We start from the raw sequence: 19,551 nt of genomic DNA on the forward strand, positions 1-19,551 counted from the left end.
ACTATTGAATAATACTTATATACTTTGTGTATATTGCACGGGATCAAAATAGTAGAATAATTATTTCTTTAATTCTGACAATAAAGATCTAAGATTCTACGATGTTATTATTGCTTAGGTTCTTAATCCGGATATAGTGATTGACACTTGTATTTAATGCACATGCCTTGACTCATAAGTTAAGTAATTTATTTTAAATTACGAATTTATGTATTGGGCAATGGCATTATATACAGAGTGGGATATTGACTATAAAAGAAAACCATGTCCGAAAAATATATTCGGGTGATGATGTGCTCTTGAAAGCTCATAAAGATAATTATGCTTTAGTCCTGCAGGCAGATTTGTTCTTGCATAATTATAAGCACTACTAGAAAATTTGCATTAGACATCGCCTAAAAACTGATGTCCCAGTTTGTTTTTAGGCGATGTCTTTGTCGGTGATGTCTATTGTACCATATTAGACATCGGCTAAAAGGCGATGTCTTAAATATAATAGACATCATTATTTATCAAAAAACTGATGTCTAAAACACCATAGACATCAATGTCTAACAAAAAACTGATGTCTAAACCAAACTAAGACATCATTATTTAACAAATTAGTGATGTTAAAAAAACCATGGGACATCACCTAATACTATATAATCTATGTCAATAAGCTAATTTCACATCATATTCTTTTAAGGTGGTGATGTCGAAAGGACTTTTAGACATTAGCTAGTTTCTTATTAGGTGATGTTAAAGGTATTATAGACATCATTTTATAATATTTTATTTGATGTAAATTATAGGCATAGACATCAATATATTTAGAGTTGACGATATGTAATATGTACTTTAGACATAGTTTTTTGACGAACCAAGAAACTACCAAATCCAGTTAATTGATAATATCAATTGTCTCCGACCAATATCAAACAACAGCACGTACAACATCAACTACTACAAATATTCATTCATCTATTCTAATTGTGCACTAGCCACAATGTCCGACAACATACAATCAAAACATACACAATAATACCAACTATGCCAAGATACATAACCACATCGTAAACCTCAAAAATATCAGCTTCAGATGCTTCTTCACCACCGTGCTAAAGCTTATGATTTGCCGGAGCTGCCATGTTTACTTCTAATTGGACTTGTAATCTGAAGATTTTATAACGATAGAAATTTGATAAGATAGAGTGTTAGATATAATTGATGATTACTAATGTTCTTAAGGTTTGTTTTAGAACAGGAATCATCAGAGTTTAAACTGGAAGCTGATCAGAGTTTAGTAAAGTCTGACAGAGTTTGATAAAGTCTGATCAGAGTTTACATAGTCAAGACTCGACAGAGTTTACACGTGGAAAGAGCTCAGAAGCGGATATACTTCAAGGAAGGATAGAAGCTGAGGAGTGATTTGCTGACTATGGAAACTAAACAGAAAACTGGAGCAATCTTTGATTGATAGATTTATTAGCTGATTTATAGGATATCAAATCAGAGATTGATTTTGTAACTGTGTCTATATAAACACAGATTAGGGTTACTCTATATGAGTTGAGTTATCAAGTATATTGTTAAGAACCCTAGCAGCTCTTGGTGATAGAATATAAATCACTGAGAGAGTTTTTGTAACCATCAAGTTTTGTGAACATAAGAGTTTACTGCTTTCGATCTCTTATATTGTCATACTGTATTACATATTGTGATCACTATATTATTATATATAGTGAATTAATAGGACCTAACAAGTGGTATCAGAGCCAGCTCTGTTAAGATTACTACAGTGAGATCTTAAACACAATCATGTCTGAAAAATCACAAGCTTCATCCTTTAGAGTCCCAACCCTTAAGGCATCTGAATATCCAGTCTGGAAAGAAAGAATGATCATATTCTTAGACTCTGTTGATCCAGAATACCTTGACCGGATTTATGATGGACCACATATGCCCACCAAGCTCTCTGTTGGGATTGCAGATGAACCTCAAAAGATGGTTCCAAAAGAAAAGAAAGATTATACTCCAGAGGACATCTCATCTATCAGTAAAGATGCAAAGGTGAAGCATCTGTTGCATAGTGCCCTTGATAATGCAATGTCTAATAGGGTGATTGGGTGCAAAACTGCTAAACAAATCTGGGATGCTCTGGAAACCAGATGTCAAGGAACTCAGGCCATTAAGAAAAACAGAAAAACAATCCTTACACAGGAGTATGAGCACTTTGACTCAAAATCTGGTGAGTCCCTGACAGATCTGTATGACAGATTTGTCAAACTGCTGAATGACTTATCTCTGGTGGACAAGGAATATGATCTTGAAGACTCAAACCTCAAATTCCTTCTAGCTCTTCCTGAAAAATGGGATTTGAAAGTCACTACAATAAGAGACAATCTTGATCTTGGAGAAATGTCTCTTGATGATGTTTATGGAAGACTGAAGACTCATGAACTTGAGATGGAACAGAGGAGCAAACGACATGGAGGAAAATCAAAGTCTGTTGCTCTGAAAGTTCAAGAGGAAGCTGCTAAGAGCAAGGGAAAAGCTCATGTCACAAAGTCTGACATTGAGACATCAAACTCTGATGTTCCCTCAGACTCTGAAGAAAGTGATGATGAGATGATGCAGTTAGCAGCATTGATGGTGAAGAGCTTCAAGAAGTTGGCCTACAAAAAGTTCAACAAAGGCAAAAGTTTTTCAAGGAAAGACAGAAACTCTGACAGAGTTTATGACAAGAAAAACTTTAAGAAGAATGAGGGCAAAGAAGGAAAAGCTGGAAAAGCTGACAAGTATACCTGTTTCAACTGTGGTGAAAAGGGACACTTTGCATCTGAATGCAAGAAAGCCAAGAAGGAAAAAGAAAAAGCCTTTATCACCAAGAAAGGAAACTGGACAGATACATCTGATTCAGAAGAAGAAGTCAATTATGCTCTAATGGCAAACACTGACAACAACACTGAATCTCCTGCTAAGGTACCTCACTCTACTCTTGCCTTTGATACTGAAGATATAACTGAGTTAAGATTGTTTCTTAAAACTTTACATATCAGTTTTAGAGATCAGACTTTAGAGAATGAAAGATTAAAATCTGAAACTCTGAGTGTAAAGAAAAGGAATGATTTTCTAGAAAAAGAATTAGTTCAAATGTTGGAAGTTCAAAAAGAAAGAGATGATGCTGTCATTGTCAAAGATGAATTATCAAAGAGGTATGCATCTCTTCAATCAGAACTTGCCAAGGAAAGAGAGATCATTAAAACATGGACTAATTCAGGCAAAACTACTCAGGATATCTTAGGTAGTGGAAACTGGAAGAAGGGACTAGGTTACACTGATAACTCAGAAGCTGAGTCATCAAAAACAGAGTTTGTTAAAACTCAAAAACCTAAGGTTAAACCTGTTAAATTTGTTGTTGAATCCTCTAAGCCTAAACAATGTAGACCAAAATCAGAGATTAACAACAATTTAAAATCTGAAAAGCCCAAACAGGTTAACTTAGGACTGATGACTCAGAAACAGCTTAAACATAAGCTTAAAGAGGTAAAGTCTGATGACAGAAACAAGGAGCCTAGGAAAAATAGAAATGGCAAAATTGGCATAGACAAGAGTAATAACTACATGCCTGTTCCAAATGCACCTAGGAAGACATGCCATAACTGTGGTAATACTAATCATCTTGCTAATTTTTGCAGGAAGAACAAGGACATTAACTCTTTACCTACAAAGTCTGGAGTTAGAAAAAGTAGTATTAGATATAAACCACAAGATCCTTGTTTTCATTGTGGTAGTTTATGGCATTCTATTTATACTTGCAAAGAATATCATAGTTTGTATTATGATTATTATCAATTGAAACCTTCTTTAAAGGTTAATAAAAACTCTGCAAGTACAAACTCTGTTTCCAGTACAAACTCTGTTGCAAAGTCTGTTAGCTCAAACTCTGATAATAATACCGCTGCAAAAGCTAACAAACTTAATAAGGCCAAGGGATCCAAGCAAGTCTGGGTCCTTAAAACTAACAACTAGTGGTCTTTATGATTGCAGGGCAACAGGATGAATATCCTAGTCTTGGACAGTGGATGTTCAGGACACATGACTGGAAATAAGACCCTGCTGTCAGAGTTTGTGGAGAAGGCTGGCCCAAGTGTTTCTTATGGAGATGGCAACATAGGAAGGACTCTGGGATATGGCAACATCAATCTTGGAAATGTCATCATATCAAATGTAGCTCTTGTTCAAGGGCTGAAACACAATTTACTCTCTGTCAGTCAGATCTGTGACAGAGGATATCATGTTGATTTCTATGAAGAACACAGTGAGATAGTAAGCAAGTCAACAGGCAAAGTGGCAGTAACTGCTCACAGACATGGGAATATTTATGAAATCCACTTGCCTACAAACTCTGAAGAAAAAGCAATTTGCTTGTCTACAAGGATCTCTGCAGAAGAAAGTTGGTATCAGAGCAGGTCACGGGTTCGATTCCCCGGGAAGGCATGCTGTGCAGCCGTGTTAGTGCTGGCAGATGCTGGGGGGGGGGATTGTTGGGGTGCCCAGCATCTCCCCAGCTCGGTTGAGCTCGAACCGTGGTGCTGGCTGCTACAATTATATCAAGAAAAGATGTCCAAACAGCTTGAAGCCATTCAAACTTCACTTTCTCTGATCACATCAATTCTGATACCTGATGAGGATGATGTCAAAAAGGGGGAGAGAGTAGCTAAAGTCAAATGCAAGTCTACTAATCAAACTCTGAAGAGAAAGAAGAAGGATGATGATGATGATGATGATGTGGATGACTTCACAAAGCACAAGAGATTTCAAGCAGGAACTGGTGGAAGAGTTTCAAACTCTGACAGTCAGAAACAATCTAAGCAAAGCACAAAGTCTGGTCCAACTCACAACATCACATCTGGATCTAAGCAAAGACCAGTGACTGGATCAGACAAACCCATGACTGATGAAGAGCTTGCTAGATTGGTTTTTGAACAAGAAAATCCAGAAGCAAATTTGGATTTGGAGTTGATTGCTGCAGAGGAAGCTGAGCTGAAAAAGGAACATATTGAAGCCATAAACTCTGGAAAGATCCAAAAGCCTGCAAAGTCAACTACCAAGCCAAAAGAAAAAGGAATACTGATCAAGGAAGCTACTGTTGCTGATCAGAGTTTACCAGTCAAAAAGGTATACTCTGAAGATGAATACACCTCCAAGGGTAAAAGCAAAGTAGATGAAAATCTGGAGAAAGGCTGGGAAAAGAAGAAGCCTACAACCTCTGACAAGGATCAAGTTGTGAGGGAAAAGAAAACAGAAGCTGCAATCTCTGACAAAGCTCATGTTGCAGAACCTCAAAAAGAAAGATTGACCTCTGACACAGCTCAAGTCAATAAGGAAGCAAAGAAAGACACAGTCTCTGACAAAGCTCAAGCTGTGTTCAAACCAACAACTACTCCACTGGCTGGATTTGCAAAGCCTACTCTGATGACTGAAATAAGTTTTGAAAAAGGCTCAATTAAACCATTTTCTCATCAAAAGGCAGGAAGAGATAAAGGAGGGCTGGGTCTACATTGTTTAGGCTTAGAGGATTCAACAACAAATTTAACAGGTTTAACCTTAGGTTTTTGAGTTTTAACAAACTCTGTTTTTGATGACTCAGCTTCTGAGTTATCAGTGTAACCTAGTCCCTTCTTCCAGTTTCCACTACCTAAGATATCCTGAGTAGTTTTGCCTGAATTAGTCCATGTTTTAATGATCTCTCTTTCCTTGGCAAGTTCTGATTGAAGAGATGCATACCTCTTTGATAATTCATCTTTGACAATGACAGCATCATCTCTTTCTTTTTGAACTTCCAACATTTGAACTAATTCTTTTTCTAGAAAATCATTCCTTTTCTTTACACTCAGAGTTTCAGATTTTAATCTTTCATTCTCTAAAGTCTGATCTCTAAAACTGATATGTAAAGTTTTAAGAAACAATCTTAACTCAGTTATATCTTCAGTATCAAAGGCAAGAGTAGAGTGAGGTACCTTAGCAGGAGATTCAGTGTTGTTGTCAGTGTTTGCCATTAGAGCATAATTGACTTCTTCTTCTGAATCAGATGTATCTGTCCAGTTTCCTTTCTTGGTGATAAAGGCTTTTTCTTTTTCCTTCTTGGCTTTCTTGCATTCAGATGCAAAGTGTCCCTTTTCACCACAGTTGAAACAGGTATACTTGTCAGCTTTTCCAGCTTTTCCTTCTTTGCCCTCATTCTTCTTAAAGTTTTTCTTGTCATAAACTCTGTCAGAGTTTCTGTCTTTCCTTGAAAAACTTTTGCCTTTGTTGAACTTTTTGTAGGCCAACTTCTTGAAGCTCTTCACCATCAATGCTGCTAACTGCATCATCTCATCATCACTTTCTTCAGAGTCTGAGGGAACATCAGAGTTTGATGTCTCAATGTCAGACTTTGTGACATGAGCTTTTCCCTTGCTCTTAGCAGCTTCCTCTTGAACTTTCAGAGCAACAGACTTTGATTTTCCTCCATGTCGTTTGCTCCTCTGTTCCATCTCAAGTTCATGAGTCTTCAGTCTTCCATAAACATCATCAAGAGACATTTCTCCAAGATCAAGATTGTCTCTTATTGTAGTGACTTTCAAATCCCATTTTTCAGGAAGAGCTAGAAGGAATTTGAGGTTTGAGTCTTCAAGATCATATTCCTTGTCCACCAGAGATAAGTCATTCAGCAGTTTGACAAATCTGTCATACAGATCTGTCAGGGACTCACCAGATTTTGAGTCAAAGTGCTCATACTCCTGTGTAAGGATTGTTTTTCTGTTTTTCTTAATGGCCTGAGTTCCTTGACATCTGGTTTCCAGAGCATCCCAGATTTGTTTAGCAGTTTTGCACCCAATCACCCTATTAGACATTGCATTATCAAGGGCACTATGCAACAGATGCTTCACCTTTGCATCTTTACTGATAGATGAGATGTCCTCTGGAGTATAATCTTTCTTTTCTTTTGGAACCATCTTTTGAGGTTCATCTGCAATCCCAACAGAGAGCTTGGTGGGCATATGTGGTCCATCATAAATCCGGTCAAGGTATTCTGGATCAACAGAGTCTAAGAATATGATCATTCTTTCTTTCCAGACTGGATATTCAGATGCCTTAAGGGTTGGGACTCTAAAGGATGAAGCTTGTGATTTTTCAGACATGATTGTGTTTAAGATCTCACATCTAAATTTCAATTCCATAAATGAGCTTATAAAGAAAAAGCTTGTGAGAGGACTCCCTGAATCACTACTGACATCTGATGGATTGTGTGATTCATGTCAAAAAGCCAAGCAGAGAAAGACATCTTTCAAGAGTAAGACTGAATTCTCAATAAACAAACCATATCATCTTCTACATGTTGATCTATTTGGACCAGTCAATGTACCATCCATTGCAAGGAAGAAATATGCTCTTGTCATTGTTGATGAGTATACTAGATACACTTGGGTATATTTTCTTCACTCTAAAGATGAAACAGCCTTGCATCTGATGGATCATGTGACACAACTGGATCATGGATCTGAAGACAAAGTGAAAATCATTAGAAGTGATAATGGAACTGAGTTTAGAAATTCAACAATGGAAGAGTTCTGCAAAGAAAGAGGTGTAGTGCAACAGTTCTCTGCACCTGGTACACCACAGCAAAATGGTGTAGTTGAAAGGAAAAACAGAACTCTTATAGAAGCTGCCAGAACTATGCTTGATGAGGCTAAATTGCCCACTTATTTCTGGGCAGAAGCTGTTCAAACAGCTTGTTTCACTCAAAATGCAACCTTGATTAATAAGCTTGGCAAAACCCCATATGAGATGGTGAAGAAAAAGAAGCCAAATCTGAAGTATTTTCATATATTTGGGTGCAAATGCTTTGTATTGAAGACTCATCCAGAACAGCTTACCAAGTTTGATTTAAAAGCTGATGAAGGTATTTTTGTAGGTTATCCTCTGATAACAAAGGCCTTCAGAGTCTATAATCTGAGAACCAAGGTCATCATGGAATCCATACATGTGTCATTTGATGACAAAAGAATTATGGGCTTAGCAGATATGGATGATCATGAAGAACTGCATTTTGAAAATGAAGAAATATTCTCTGATTCAACAAACTCTGATGAACAGTCAAACTCTGACTGTGAACAAAATACAGCAAACTCCAGTAAAAATTCACAAGTTCATGATGATGAAGCAATTGCTGAGGGGGAGCATCAGAATGTTCCAGACTCTACCCAAGCCTCATCAGAGAATGCTGACTTAAACTCATCAGAGAATACTGATTCAAACTCTGATAGCACAGACTTAGGGGGAGCTACAGAGAATGATCAACATAATCAGGAGAGCATGGATCAAGGGGGAGGATCCAATGATGAAAATGGTCAGCTTCCACATGCTAGGAAGTGGACAAAATCTCACACACCTGATTTAATAATTGGCAATCCAGAAGCAGGTGTGCAAACAAGGACAGCTACAGCAAATGAATGTTTACATCATTGCTTTCTGTCACAAACAGAACCCAAAAAGGTGGAGGAAGCTCTTCAAGATCCTGATTGGATTCAAGCAATGCAAGAAGAGTTAAATGAATTTGAAAGAAATAAAGTCTGGACCCTAGTACCAAGACCTAAAGACAGATCCATAGTTGGTGCAAAATGGGTGTTCAGAAACAAAACTGATAGTGAGGGTGTCATTACAAGGAATAAAGCAAGGCTTGTGGCAAAAGGGTATTCACAACAGGAAGGTATTGATTATGATGAGACATTTGCTCCAGTTGCAAGATTGGAGGCAATTAGAATCTTTCTGGCCTATGCTGCACACAAGAAATTCAAAGTATTTCAGATGGATGTCAAAAGTGCTTTTCTAAATGGGAAACTGGATGAAGAGGTATATGTTGAACAACCTCCAGGTTTTGTGGATCCAAAACATCCAGACTATGTCTACAGGTTGGACAAAGCACTTTATGGACTAAAGCAGGCTCCAAGGGCATGGTATGAAACTCTAGCTCAATTTCTTCTTGAAAGTGGATTTACTAGAGGTACCATAGATAAAACTCTGTTTTATTTGAATCATGGTAATGATCTGCTTTTAGTTCAAATCTATGTTGATGACATTATTTTTGGCTCCACTAATGCTAAACTCTGTCAAAGATTTGCCAAGCTCATGCAGTCTAGGTACCAAATGAGCATGATGGTGGAACTCAGTTATTTTCTGGGTTTACAAGTTGAACAGACTGAAGATGGGATTTTTATAAATCAAGCCAAGTATACCAGAAATCTTTTAAAGAAATTTGGTATGCAAGACAGTTCTGCTGCAACTACTCCTATGGCAACAGCAACAAAACTAGACAAAGATACTGGTGCATCAGTGGATATCACAAACTATAGAGGAATGATTGGATCATTGCTTTATCTGACTGCAAGTAGACCAGACATTATGTATGCCACATGTCTATGTGCAAGATTTCAGGCAGATCCAAGAGAACCTCATCTGATTGCAGTAAAGAGGATATTCAGATATCTCAAGGGAACCACATCATTGGGACTATGGTACCCTAGAGAATCAGATTTTAGTCTTATTGGATACTCTGATGCAGATTTTGCAGGTTGCAAAATTGACAGGAAAAGCACAAGTGGGAGTTGTCAATTTCTGGGTGGAAGACTAGTTTCTTGGTACAGTAAGAAGCAGAAGTCCATCTCAACATCAACAACAGAATCAGAGTATATTGCTGCAGGCAGCTGTTGTGCTCAAATTCTTTGGATGAAGAATCAACTGTTGGACTATGGGTTATCCTTCTCTAAAATTCCTATTTATTGTGATAACCAAAGTGCTATTGCTATGACAGGAAATCCAGTTCAACATTCTCTGACAAAGCACATCAGTATAAGATATCATTTTATAAGGGAGCATGTGGAGGAAGGAACCATTGAACTTCACTTTGTTCCTACTGAACAGCAGCTAGCAGACATTTTCACCAAGCCATTAAGTGAAGCAACTTTTACTAGGCTGGTGAATGAGCTAGGAATGATATCAGGAACTGAGTAAACATATTGGTTAGATCTTTAAAATTTAACTTGTCAAATTTACCATATGTATTACTCACACATCTGCCATGATATACTCTGATTGATAAAATCTGATGACATTCTCTGATAATATACTCTGTTTGCTTTACTCTGATAACATACTCTGATAACATTCTCTGATAATATTCTCTGATGCTTATAAAACTCTGAATCTTGATAAGTGATCTCATTTTTATCTTCTCTGAGACAAATCACCTATGAAGATACCATGAAGCATGTTATGAATGAGTAATCATGAATCTCAGCTAAGTTCCTTAATCCTGATCTCAATTTTGTGCTACACTAGTTCACACTATGCATGCTGATATCATTGAGACTCTACTACTTCACATATCTTAATTATAAGTGAGACTGATTAATTTAAATTTTCTCTCATATACTAGACAGTGATTATAAACTCTGATGTTTTTATTACCTGAGACAAAACCCCCTGAAAAATAAGCATGGTACTCCTTTGAGATCTTAGATGTTAATATGACAGTGACTGGGAAGAACCAAACATTTGCTGGTATTAAGTAATTGCTAAGATTTTATAATCTATGGTGACCAGTCACAATCTCTGATTACTGGAGAAATACTAATGCAATAGTATATTTAAAGGTCGTGCCTCACTCACACTGAGAAGCGTCCTGACTAAAAAAAAAAAAAAAAAAAAAAAAAAAAAAAAAGGGGGGGGGGGTAGATTATTTTATTGATTATCTTCAGAGTATGTCCTAGTCTAAGTTTTGAGAGTTTGAATAAATTATTCAAAGTCTACCTTATAATTACGAAATTGTGAAATTTTATATTCTCTGATTTAACATGACCACACACACATTTCACAAGCACATTATTGAGCTATGGATTTTAGAACAAACTCTGATTTATTGATGAATATTCTGAAAATTATGTCTTTATTCTGAGGTTCGCAGAAATTTATTTTCTTTGTCTTAAATCTCAGAGTTTAAAAATTCGAGAGATTTGATCTTGATTTTTTTTCAAATATTCAGAGAATGTGTTTCAAACGGATGTATTATTAGTGGGTTTACATGCAAAACATTTTAATAGGAGAACGTGTAATCAGCATTTATTACTGCGCATGTTTTACTGCACTCATGATTATTACTCTCGTTTCTCCATCCCACTAACACTCATCTACCAGTTACATTTTGACAGGTGTCTGATTGAACAAAAAGCCCATGCGTGCTCAGTTCAACAAAATCTGAAGAGTTTTTCAGATCAGATTTTATTGCTTATTATTCAATTTTACACTTACTCTCTACATTCACCTTCTAAACAAAACTCTTACACTCTGTTCTCTGCAATTCAAATCTTCGTCTACACACTTCCTCAAACATCTTCTTTTCATAATCTCTGTTCTAATGGCCACTACAGCTTTTATCTTGGCAGGTGTTGAATTCGTTCCTAATAACTATGCAGCCATCCTTGACACTGCTGAAGCCCCAAGGGATTATCATCCCTTTCAGCGATTCTTGGCACAGAGTGTCATCGGTACCGCTCTCACCGCTCCTGCAAGACTTTCAGGAAGCCAAATCATCAGCTTTTGGAAGTCGGGTACATATGACAATGGTGGTGCAGATGGATCACCATCAATTGTGTTTTCCTATGACGGGGAGGAGTATGCAGTTACTCCAGCAACAGTTCGTCAGGCACTCAACTTGCCAGAACATTCTGCGTACATTACCAATGGAGATGCAAATCTCAGAACAATGATGCTTGAATTGGGGTACTACGAATCTCTGGATAAACTGGGTCAGTTGAAGCGTCCATGGCTCAATAAGGAGTGGAGTTTTTTCTTTGATTGCATTACCAGAGCTTTCCAGAAGAAATCTACAAACTGGGATGCTATTCCAATGGACATGCTACAGATCGGGTATTCTCTGATCTATTCTACTGCTTTTGATTTTGGTAGATTAGTTCTTAGAAATATTGGTGAAAGAATGCTTGAGAACAGGAAAGTCATATATTTCTCAAGATTTTGCCAATTGTTGTTTAATGCCACTGTTGGAGAAGTGGATTTTGATGCTGCAGATGAGATCAAACCTTTTAAACTTCATAAAAGGGCTTTTAAGGATCTCATATCTAAAGATGAGAAGAGACCAGTTCTCAGGCCTCTGCAAATCCCAGCTCCATTCAGAGCAAGGCTGAACCTTCCTCAGGAACCACAACAACAGCCTCAACAACCTCAACCACAACATCCAACCTCTCCCACAGTCACCAGAAAACCAAGATCATCAACTACAAAACCATCCAAATCTACAAAGTCTGATGACCAACCCTCTACAACCAAAACCAGAACCTCTGTTGATACACAAGTTCTAAAGACAAAGTCTGATAAACCAGCAAACTCTGATGCTGCAAACTCTGATAATGTCCACAATGAAGCTGCTTCTCCTCCAAAGCAGAAGAAAAGAAGAAGACTTGTTGCAGCATATGAATATGATGATCTAGAAACTGCACAAGTTGCAAACTCTGAACCTACTCCAACAACAGTCTCTGAACCGGTTCACACAAGTCCTCAGAAGACAGCCAGATTCAAGTTACGGGCTCAAAAACCTGCAAAGGCAAAAATCCCAGAAACTGACATCACAGACTTCACTGTTGAGGAAGACCAAACACCATCTACCACACTACCAGAAACTTCTCAAGCTCTGATGGTGCTTCCTATTCAAGCTGTTCCTCTGATATCTCCTACAGTATCTCCTACAACATCTCCTAAAGCATCTCCTACAGCATCTGCAGTAGATGAAGAAATAGAGTGTGATGCACAAGCTACAACTGAAGCTGAAGCAAATTTGTCTGATTCTCAAACTCCATTATCTGATCATGGTCCAATTCCTCAATCTCCAATGAAAATTCCTGAGGATGCCATTGTTCATGATACAGCTCCAGAGAACTACAGGTCTGATGTAGTTGAGGAAACTGACAAAGTAGCTGTGGAAGCTTTACAATCTCTTGCTCAGACTGGTGAAAAGCCCATCAAGTCACAGTCTGAAGCTCAAGAAAAATCTGCTCCGGATAATGTGGAGAAAGTTGCTGATCCTGTTCCTGAAGATGAAAAAGCAAACTCTGATACTGAGGATGATGCCAGTTCAGATACTGCCAAGGATGAAAATGATGGAGTTCCTCTGACACAACAGAAGTGGGAGTCAACTAGCCAGTACAATGCCAGGCTACAAACTCTGAACACAGACTCTGAGCCACTTCCCAGGGATCTTCAGGTTGATCCTCCAACTGAAGTATGGGATAAACTCTGGTTGAGTCACCAGCATTCCTTGGAAACACCTAAAGCTGAAGAGTTCTTATCTATGGCAGAGAAGAAAATTACAAACTCTGATGTTATGTCAAGCCTCAAGGGCACAATTCTATATCTGAAGACATTTCATCCTGCTCATGCCCAGACATCTAAATCAATAGATGGTCTAAGAACAGAGGTGGCAAAAGTCAAGGAGACAAATGAACTGGAAAAGAAAAGGACCATCAATCCTATGAAAGAAAATGTACAGAAGCTGGTGACTGCAAATGAATCTCTGGACCAAAGGATGACCATGATTGAATCAAATCAAGAAAAGATGTCCAAACAGCTTGAAGCCATTCAAACTTCACTTTCTCTGATCACATCAATTCTGATACCTGATGAGGATGATGTCAAAAAGGGGGAGAGAGTAGCTAAAGTCAAATGCAAGTCTACTAATCAAACTCTGAAGAGAAAGAAGAAGGATGATGATGATGATGATGATGTGGATGACTTCACAAAGCACAAGAGATTTCAAGCAGGAACTGGTGGAAGAGTTTCAAACTCTGACAGTCAGAAACAATCTAAGCAAAGCACAAAGTCTGGTCCAACTCACAACATCACATCTGGATCTAAGCAAAGACCAGTGACTGGATCAGACAAACCCATGACTGATGAAGAGCTTGCTAGATTGGTTTTTGAACAAGAAAATCCAGAAGCAAATTTGGATTTGGAGTTGATTGCTGCAGAGGAAGCTGAGCTGAAAAAGGAACATATTGAAGCCATAAACTCTGGAAAGATCCAAAAGCCTGCAAAGTCAACTACCAAGCCAAAAGAAAAAGGAATACTGATCAAGGAAGCTACTGTTGCTGATCAGAGTTTACCAGTCAAAAAGGTATACTCTGAAGATGAATACACCTCCAAGGGTAAAAGCAAAGTAGATGAAAATCTGGAGAAAGGCTGGGAAAAGAAGAAGCCTACAACCTCTGACAAGGATCAAGTTGTGAGGGAAAAGAAAACAGAAGCTGCAATCTCTGACAAAGCTCATGTTGCAGAACCTCAAAAAGAAAGATTGACCTCTGACACAGCTCAAGTCAATAAGGAAGCAAAGAAAGACACAGTCTCTGACAAAGCTCAAGCTGTGTTCAAACCAACAACTACTCCACTGGCTGGATTTGCAAAGCCTACTCTGATGACTGAAATAAGTTTTGAAAAAGGCTCAATTAAACCATTTTCTCATCAAAAGGCAGGAAGAGATAAAGGAGGGCTGGGATCCAAGTATGAAAAATTTGATCAGAGTATAGGATCAAGACCAGATGACCCCTCATCTCTCTGTGCTCCCAAGACTGGAGTATTGCAAGACAGAATGGACAAACTTGATTCAGTCCAGTTGGTAAAAAATGACAGAGGAGATAATATCCTTATCTACTTCATGTCTGATGGAACAGTGTTTAGAGTACTTGAAGCAGATCTATATGCTAAACACTGGGAAGAATTGAGATATGTATCATACATATTTCAAGTAAAGAACAAGTCAGGACAACACATCTCCAACCTGCTAAAAGATCAAATCATAAGAAAGATGGGGATTACAGGAAACAAAAATGCTGGACCTTTCATTCCTAAATACCTCAATCATAAAGGACAGCTGGTGGAGATGAAGAAAAATTCAGCAAAGATTGAAACAATAGGTGGAATCAGAACTCTTGCATTTAATGAAGAGTCTGATAAAGCTTACAATATCAGGCTGGATAGGGACTTGAAGAAGAACAAGATTTATGATCTCAGAGCTGCAATTTATCAAACTGGAGTTTCAGATCCAGAGCTGAGAGAGATCAAGAGACAAATGATTGCAGTGCTTGAAGAAGCTGAGAAAGAACTCCTCAGAGAGTATCTAAAGACAGCAAATGGTATCTATGCAGCTAAGGAGTAAAGTATCTGTAAGTTTTAAAAGTTTTCTGTTATATAGTTAAACTCTGTTGCATTTGACTTAAATGTTTTGACATCATCAATTATCTGTTAACTTGCACATAACTTATTCATGCACAAGTTGGGGGAGATTGTTAGATATAATTGATGATTACTAATGTTCTTAAGGTTTGTTTTAGAACAGGAATCATCAGAGTTTAAACTGGAAGCTGATCAGAGTTTAGTAAAGTCTGACAGAGTTTGATAAAGTCTGATCAGAGTTTACATAGTCAAGACTCGACAGAGTTTACACGTGGAAAGAGCTCAGAAGCGGATATACTTCAAGGAAGGATAGAAGCTGAGGAGTGATTTGCTGACTATGGAAACTAAACAGAAAACTGGAGCAATCTTTGATTGATAGATTTATTAGCTGATTTATAGGATATCAAATCAGAGATTGATTTTGTAACTGTGTCTATATAAACACAGATTAGGGTTACTCTATATGAGTTGAGTTATCAAGTATATTGTTAAGAACCCTAGCAGCTCTTGGTGATAGAATATAAATCACTGAGAGAGTTTTTGTAACCATCAAGTTTTGTGAACATAAGAGTTTACTGCTTTCGATCTCTTATATTGTCATACTGTATTACATATTGTGATCACTATATTATTATATATAGTGAATTAATAGGGACCTAACATAGAGTTTCGATAATAACTTTACTAACTATATTATTTATTATCCTTTCCAAACTTACCCTTTAGAATTAATGTTAAAACTCAGCAAGGTCAAAAGATCTCTTTTGAAAGAAAGAAATTTAATCAATGTAAAAAAGGACTATTTATTTTAATATGTTACCATGCCGTTGCAGATAAGGCTTCGACTTCTTATTTTCAAGATATTTACCCCTAAGAAGCACTCGAGGGTCATTCCTGCAACATATATTTACAAAGTTACAACAATATTGATGTAGCATTGAAGTCGAGACAATTGATGATCACCACTGTTTAAGAGATCCCGACATAGACAGTGTCCCTCTAGAACCTCTAATAATATTAGCACATAATCACATAAACAATTGATGGGAGAAATTTACCAACAATATGAATAAAAAGTATGCTGCTTTAATTAATACAGAAAGTAAAAAAGTATCTTGCTCGTCAATTGAATATTAAGAACTCCCACCTCCAGATACATTTTCTCAGTTACTGCTTTTTTTTTAAGAGGTCATCTCTTACGAACCTTTTGCCATTATTTTGTACATGAAAGAATTACCTGATAAATATTTTCCAATCCATTTAATATTTTGGCTAAAAATTTCAATATATTTGATCATTTAAGACACATCCAAATAATATTGATGCAGAACAAGTACTTTTACTCATGTGCCAGGTTTATAAGTATAAAATGTATCTTGCTCATCAAATGAATATTAGGAACTCCCACCTCCAAATACATTTTCTCACTTACTGCTTCGTTTTAGAGAGGCCAGCTCTTTAGAACCTTTTCCCATTATTTTGTACAGGAAACAATGACCAAATATATGTTTTTCCCATCCATTCAATATTTAGGCTTAAATTTCAATATATTCAACTATCTAACACATCTAAATTAAATTGATGCATAACAACTACTTCTACTCATGTGCCAGGTTTATGACCCAATACAAGAATATTATTTTCCAAAAAAATGCCTGAAGCAGGGCCATCTGTGGATAAGAGCTTGTAAATATTTCAGAAGAAATCAGATTATACAGGAACCTAATTTCTTGTATCAAATAGTAACAAATAGTAACATTTGACTCATCTTAAAGGCATCGTTTGAGCTAGAAAGTGATGTCTAAACACTAGAAAGACGTCGTTATTATAAAAGACGATGTCATAAAATCTTTTTATATCGTGCACATCAGGAAGCGATGTTAAAAGGGTGATGTCTATTATAGTTTTTCTAGTAGTGAAGGTTGAGTGGATTTATCAAGGATAAAAGATATTGATTAAATTAATTGTCAGAAATTAATTTAATTATTGGACATGCGATATCTTAAACATGGGGAATTTATAAGCAATTAATATGGGAGCCGAATTAAATAATTAATTTACGGAATTAGGAAAGGTAGTGCAAATATTAATTCTTTAATGGATTAAATTAATATTTAATGACATTGGGACTGGCCCGGAATGTCATTGGAAGGCCTGACCTAATGGTCCATGATCCCTATTGTAGCCTATATATATTCTCGTTCTCCTAAAGCTGAAAAACACACCAAAATGAATTCATCCTAGAGTTTGAGAGAGGCAGACGTTTTTCTCAAGGAGACAGCTAGGGTTTTGGGTTTTTCGGAGCTTTAAGGAGAGGCACACCTTGGGAGATCGAAGGCCACACTTCGTCCAAGGAGAATCAGGGAATACAGTAGAAGGCGTGGATTTGAATCGCTTGCGCCGTAGCGATTAAGGTTAATATTATGTTCGAACTTTTAATTAGTATCGTAAAACGCAAGCGAAGATCCGATTGCTCCTACAATGGCATCAGAGCCAGGTTGCGGTTCTACGATTTATGATATGTAGTCCATGTCATGATTATATATGCATGTATATAGTGGTTATGTGATGCAGTTTATTATCCACTATTATGGCCGTGTTTTAATTCTATTATGTTTGGATTCCACGTGGTTTATCATGGCTGTTGTAAATCACGAGGGTTGATCGTGATAGTTTAATCTTGTAATTCAATTTGTAATTGTTTTAGATTATGATATGATGTAATATAATAGGCTGGTTCGTCTGTACAAGTTTGTATGTAATTGTTTGATCAACGGAGCAAGAAATAGACACTTTCCGCTGCTGCGATCTGTTTCCGCTGCTATTTAGGGTAACTTTTGCATACGATGTCCGATTTGGGCCCATAATACCTTATCGGGAACGGCAGAACGAGACATACAGGGTCCAAATCCACGTAGTCCATTTGGTGTAGTTTTTCAGGGCGTTCTGAGGCTGTTTAGGCCTCCAAACGGGTTCTCCTGAAGTTTTCCGGAATTTTTCGAAGGATAAATTCGAAGCTGTTTTTTCCGGGGCCATAATAGTGGATGTGTTTTATTATGATTTACATAATTCTTGATTATTGTTATTATGTGTTTCTTGTCTGTGTTGTTATGCCATGTGATACTAACCCTTCGCATGCTAGAATCACATGGACATAGGGATGTTTTTCATTAATGCTTTAATCATGATAGTATGCTCCCACGTTATGTGTTCTTTATGTTGCTATGACCATGATAGTATGCATGTGGACTTCGAAGAAATAACATAGGGCGATGCATCTAGATTAAAATCCTCAAAGTAAATTCTAAGTGGGAGAAGGAATTAATATGATATTAAATCCCATGGTCTCCATCATTGTTTGTATGTAATTTAACATAAGACGAATATAAATTATATATACGTCACCCATCGTGGCATCTAATTTATGGTGTCTAGAATGTTATAGATATTACTGGAACAAACTTCTTAAATTAATAAGAATAAATATGAATTTTCATTATTTCTGATTTGGGGTGATTTTTAAGGCTTATGGGTATTAAGTGAGACCGATGTGACTCCTCCACTGCCTAAAATTCAAACCATTGACGAATATTGAATTGAAGTGTTCTATTCAAAGAATATTGGAAGGTATACATGCCACCCATCGTGGCGTACCAAGTTCCATAGGTTTCGGATAATTTAAGATTTGATGATGGTATACACTTAGCTATGAAAAATAATATAGACCACCCCAACGTGGCTTGTTGTTTAGTAATAGGACCGAAGTAACGTTTAAACAAATTTAGGTGGTATACATGTCACCCATCGTGACATACCAGAAACTTATGGTGGTTAAACGTTAGTGCATTTAATTTAAATAATTGTTAGAGGAACCAATAGGTCTTAATATTTAATGCACCCTTCTTTATGTGTAATGTGATTTTTTCATGCATGATTCTCAGGATAAAATGGGCTTTAATCCACTGTTCACCATACTTAAGGATAACAAACTTAGCGGACCTAACTATATTTAATGGAAACGTAATTTGGACATTGTGTTGACTGCTGAGGAGTACAAGTTTTGCACTTATGAACTCAAGCCTGAGCAGCCTGCTGTTGATGCTCCTGATGAGGATAAGGAGTATTATAAGCGGTGGACAAAGGCTGATGAGATGTCGCGATGTTACATTCTGGCAGCAATGTCGGGTGTTTTGAAGCATCAGCATCAGGCTATGGCCACTGCTTCAGATATGCTCTTCAATCTCAAGGAACTTTTTGCAGATCAGAATAGGGCTGCTAGGCAAGTAG

General features: G+C 37.1%; 1 long non-coding RNA gene across 1 annotated transcript; it reads right to left on the reverse strand.

Moving 5' to 3' along the window:
• Positions 1-868: 868 nt before the first annotated feature.
• On the reverse strand, positions 869-16,192 carry LOC135151924 (uncharacterized). Its single transcript, XR_010290889.1, has 2 exons — positions 16,085-16,192; positions 869-1,155 (listed from the first exon to the last, which is right to left on the reverse strand). It is a non-coding gene; the product is annotated as an uncharacterized LOC135151924 (long non-coding RNA).
• Between the last annotated feature and the right edge of the window lie 3,359 nt (positions 16,193-19,551).

The sequence above is a fragment of the Daucus carota genome, chromosome 4, assembly GCF_001625215.2.
Source record: "Daucus carota subsp. sativus chromosome 4, DH1 v3.0, whole genome shotgun sequence".
Taxonomy (NCBI): domain Eukaryota; kingdom Viridiplantae; phylum Streptophyta; class Magnoliopsida; order Apiales; family Apiaceae; genus Daucus; species Daucus carota.